Consider the following 5,650-nt stretch of genomic DNA (forward strand, 5'->3'; position numbering starts at 1 on the left):
TGGCAGAGGGATGTAGGTGCCTTACTCTTTGCACAGGTGGTCTGACAGAAAGAGAGGAGGATCTGCTGGTCTTCCTCTTCTGTGCTTCAGTTCCACTACTGTAGGGGGTCAAAGGGTGGTATTGCGGCTGCTTGCTTTGCTGGAGCTGTGCGAGAGAAAGAGCCCATTGGTTCCACTTGATGCTATATAGTCTCTGGCTGTAGCCTGGTTCCTCATTCTAAGTATTGCTCATGTCCCGAGTAGCCTTCAGGTTGCCTTTCTGCAGCAGTTGCTCCCATCTTGGCTACCAGCTTGCTTTCGTCAGGCAGGCAGCCCCTGACAGTTGTTTTCCCCATTTGTGCTGTAACATTGACCCCAAACGTTCTCAGTAGCATTCTCTTTTCCCTTATCCAGATAGCTCATTTTTTGAAGTGCACGTCTAGATGAAAAATTGTGGCCCATGCGTACCTGGAAAAAATATTCTGCAAATTTTGCAAAAACAACAAACAAACAAACAACCCAGTCCAGTGCCAGGGTGTGACCTTGCAAACCTAATGATCTGCTAGGAACATGGAAACTGCTATTAAGGGGAGAAATCTTCAGAAGTATTAGAAAGGTATGTTCCGTAAGCATGGGCATTTAGCGGTGCAAAGCCATAATACAACTAGGTTTTAGATACTGGCAGGTGAGTGTCAGAGGCAAGGAAAAGGACATTGTGCCATCTTAAGTCAATGTAGGCCATGAGGTAACTTACCTGTCAAACATAATAACAAAATGCTTCAGATCTAAGCCTCTGCATGTCAGGATAGAAAACAAATCAATCCACAGAAATACCATCTAATGGATAGCATTGCTCAACAGCAGGAAGGCTCTAAATATGAGATGGCTGGGACTGGGACTCTAGAAAGCTGCCTTATACTTGGCCAGTCTATCTGCAAATCCTCAGGCCAGAATGATCTACTCCAGGGATGAGAAACCTATGGGCATCCGGCTGTTGCTGAACTACAGCTCCCAGTGTCCCAGACTATTGGTAGTTTGGGGCGATGAAAGTTGTAGTTCAAAAACCTCTGGAGGACCACAGGTTCCTGATCACTGGCTTCCTCTGGCTCTCCAGGATCTTGGACTGGTATTCGCCATCACCCATTAACTCATCCCTTTTAGTTGCAGATGCCAGGGACTGAGCCTGGGACCTTCTGCATGCAGCACATGTGTCATTGAAATACAGTCCTTCTAAACAGAGACGGCATGAACATGTTCCCATGATTCAGTTGCCTGAAAGGCTCCTGCTGCTCACATCTTCCTGTTATAGAACTAAAGATTCATACTTACTGTGTGTATGAAACACATGGGGAAGGTCTTTCACCTGATGATGTTGCTTATGTCCATAGAAGAGGCCCATAGAAGCAATGCTTCCTTGGCAGAATCTGACTACACTTAAAAAGTTACAGAACAACAGAAGCAGATTATTTAGGACAGGGGTAGCTAACCTGGTGTCCACCAGGTTAGTTGTTGCTGGACCACAATTCCCATCATACTTGACCATCAGCCAGGCTGGTCGGGGCTCATGGGAATTGGAGAGTGCAACTTAAATTGTGTAACTAATATCTCAGTGACTGATAAGGTGACCTGCCAAAATATCTCCCTCAAACAGGCCAAGAGTCCACACGAATCAGATGTGAAAATTGTAATGAAAATCTGCCTTGCCTGGGCATTTCCCTTCAAGATAGCCGATTTCTCTACTTCTCCATCATGTCCAAGTGGAGAGGTCACATCTCCCCTCAAATAAACAAACTGAGGAAAGCTTGCCTTCTAGCTAGGAAGCTGGAGAACTTTGACAGTAGCTAACATTTTGACAGTTTCCCCTCTCCCAAAGTATTAAGCTCACTTCCCTGAAGCTTTTTCTCTTTGCAACTGGCTGACCCAGAGGCCTGTCCCTCAAGGTGATCTTCACACAAAAGATTATGGATATTGAAATGTTCCCTGTATTCCTTTGTCCCTTATCCTACAACCAACTCCGACGCAGCCAATGTTAGAGATAACCATAAGAGTAACTTTAGATTGCCTTGTGTACGGTTACAGAGGTCAACATTCTGGCCTAGTGTTTTTTTTCTTCCCTTTTTGATAGTGCCTACTCACTGTTCTCTCTCACTTTCTTTTTTTTCTTTAGCACTTCACTTAAATAGGCTGTTTAATTGTAGTTTGGGGCTGATTATCCCCCCCCCCACCTTACTTAGACCTTGTGAACTATGCTATTGCTCCAAAGTGCCTGGGAGATTAGGAGGACTGATGGGCTGAAATGACTAGGCATGATTTCAGCTAGCAATCCTCCTACTCCTAAAATCGGGTGGTGGCAAGAAGAGAGAAGTGGAATGGTTCATCCATTGGTGGTGAGGTACCCTACAGGGATGCGGGTGGCACTGTGGTCTAAACCACAGAGCCTAGGGCTTGCCGATCAGAAGGTCGGCAGTTTGAATCTCCACAACGGGGTGAGCTCCCGTTGCTGAGTCCCTGCTCCTGCCAACTAGCAGTTCGAAAGCACGTCAAAGTGCAAGTAGATAAATAGGTACCACTCCAGCGGGAAGGTAAACGCTGTTTCCGTGCACTGCTCTGGTTTGCCAGAAGCGGCTTAGTCATGCTGGCCACATGACCTGGAAGCTGTATGCCGGCTCCCTCGGCCAGTAAAGCGAGATGAGCGCCGCAACCCCAGAGTCGTCCGCGACTGGACCTAACGGTCAGGAGTCCCTTTACCTTTACCTTTTACCCTACAGAGCTGGTGCAGGAGTGCGGCTTTGCAGTCCACGCTATAGGTGTGTGTTCTTAATGGATACTGGCAGGCTTTTGCCTAAGCGCTAAGAAGACATCAACAGCCTGCAGCATGTGCTGAGAGTTGCTCCAGCTGAGTGTTGTTTCGGCACATGTATGTGAATTGCAGCGGAGTTGATTGATGTTTCCTTAAGGGAAAATTATGCCAAATGCTTGAGGTGAGTAATTGTCTGGGTCAATCCCAAGAAACATCAGCGGTATGCTAATGATTGGCATTAGGCAGCCTATTTGCAATTCTCTGTTCCTCGCCAAAGGTATCAAGGAAACGCAGATGAACAAATTCCATTACATGATCTTTGACAATACCATAGGCACCTGTATATTTGAACTCCAGCAGTATCTTAGACTCCTGTGTGTTCACTTGTTTATTTGAGTTTTTAACCTGCACCATCATGAAGTCTCTGGTTGGGTAGCAACGCTCAAACAACACTGCTCCAAAACCAGTAAATAAAATTCCCACGAGAGAGACTGAAGCACTAAATTGATTTGAAATGGTTGCATATCTACTTAACCCTTGCTATTAAAAGATAGTCCAAACATGACCATGCTTCCAGAAAATGTCTTCTGGAAAACAGAGTTCTTCAACTGTAGGACAGCCAACTGCTGAGGACACCTCTTGATACTTTCACAATTTGTTTGACACATTGGCCAATAAGACCTTGGCTGAGTTTAAAGATTTGAGGATGGATGTAAGGGAAGAGAAGGTTGGCTTCAAGGTTTGTCAAACTCAAGGTGGATTTTTCATCTCCTGAAACATTTCCTCCAAATAGGCAGAAATTCAACGTCTGCAGAATCTCCCCATCACTGTATCTCCTTGCTGGGGAAAAACTGGCACTGCATTTTTGCACGTCCCAAATAGAGGTAAAAGGCAGTGGAGGTGGAGGGAAATGGCAACACTAGTGTCCAATCATTTAAGGTTTTATACATAAAAGCTATATACTAATTAAACCCAAGTAACATGATGTAATGTGCTCTTGGTGATCCACTCAGTCAGGTTAGGATTGCCATGACTGCACCCCCCACCCCGCATTAGCGTTTCTCTCATTCCTCTGAAATAACTAGATGATGAAGTCCACCCTGCTCTGCTATTGTTGCTAGTTGCTATCTTTTTAATAGCCCTGCTGCTCTGCTTTTAACAGCAGCCTGTCGCCTAGAAATTTGGTAGGGAACCTGCACTTGCTAATTTTATTTTATTTATTTTATTGCTGTGTCATACTGTTCTTAAATGCACAGGAGCTGGGCTGACAGACACACAAAATTGGCAAGCTTATACCCTCTCCATGTAGTCAGTTTATCCACGGACTCAGAACAATTCAGTTTACCTAAGTGTCTGATTCTAAGAGTGTTGTGCATATCTGTCAGGCTGTTCACAGGCACAAGCAAGTTCAACCAAGACATGGCATACAAGTGAAACTGGTGACATTGTTGCAGGGGCTCCCTGGGGCCAATAAGATAAGCCAGACAATCTTCATATTGAATGAACTGGTTTTGCAAAGGCCTCGGAGCACAACTGCAAGGTCTTGTTCAGCAAGAAGAAGATAGGAGCGATGTAATAATAAGAAGGGCCCCAAAGGCTCTTGGTTGTTCCTTCCTGAGATTATCACAGGGTGAGCAAGTCCCTTTCCCAAAGGCACATGAATAATCCTCTCTGCTGGCCTCCTATTCACACCCGCTTTCAGTGTCACGTCTGACCTCTACTGGAGGGAGCATGTCACTGTTGGCCTTGGAGCTTCCAGTGTGCTGATGGTGCTTGCCACTTGTCCCATCTGCGGCTGCCCTTCTGAACGGAGTTCTGATGCAAAGTCACCCAAATGTTGCAGAGGCCAGTAGGAGTAATACGTAAGCACTATATGACAAGCAGGCAACTGAGGCCCATCACAAGGGAGGCAGAGAGAATGTCCTTAAGAAATATTTTGAGGAAATTGGTTGGGAGGTGTAAGATCAATGTGATTTCTGTTGGGATCAACTCTGTTCCAAAGAGAAAAGTTTCCTTAAAAAAAGAAAACCCCACCAGTATATATTTGTGTGTGTGTGTGTGTGTGTGTGTGTGTGTGTAAGCCATATCATAAGCCCCATGAGGTCTCATAGCAGTGTGGTGGGTTTTGTTTTTGTTTTTGTTTTTGCAAATGATACAATTCTAATATAAAACAAATAGTCAAGGAGAAAGAATGGGATAGAACTCCCCATTGATCCAAGCTCCTTCCAGAAAGGTTATTTAAATAATAATAATTAAGTTGGACAGGTTCAACAAATTCAGATGGGCTTCCACAGGAAAAGCACTTAGAGGAAGGATACAACTAGGAAAAATGCTCAGTATCTCATCACTGCCAGTGGAGCAGTCAGGTTGTTTTAGACTTAATAGTCTTATGGGGAACTCATCTTTAGATAGAAATGCTCCAAAATGTGGTAAAACAGCCTTGCTCTCTTTGGGACCCTCTTGCTGGGTGGGTTGCTGGACTTTTGCCCCAAACTCTCAACAACCCCACTGACTGGCACCTGCCAAACCTCTTAACAGCACTGACATACAATGCAGGGGCCCCTTGACGAGCTTAAGGCATATGCCACAATGGCAGGAATCATTCTTTCCTTTAGCAAACTTCACCCTACACTTTTCCTAGAACTGAACATGGGTTCTCTGTATTTCTCAATTTTGTATTAAAGCTTTGCAGAACAACACTTAAGAGAACATGGTGTACCTGGCTGAAGGTACAGCTTGTACAACATATCTCTTCCTCAGTTGGTTTGCTGCCTCTCCCAGAGGTGGGGGAGGGGAAGGAGAGTCATTGTGTCTCTCTAAATGGACTAGACACTATTTCAGAGATCTGGATCTCTCAAGTATCTCAGCTAT

This window comes from Podarcis liolepis (genome assembly GCF_965112155.1).
Source record: "Podarcis liolepis genome assembly, chromosome: 1".
Taxonomy (NCBI): Eukaryota; Metazoa; Chordata; class Lepidosauria; order Squamata; family Lacertidae; genus Podarcis; species Podarcis liolepis.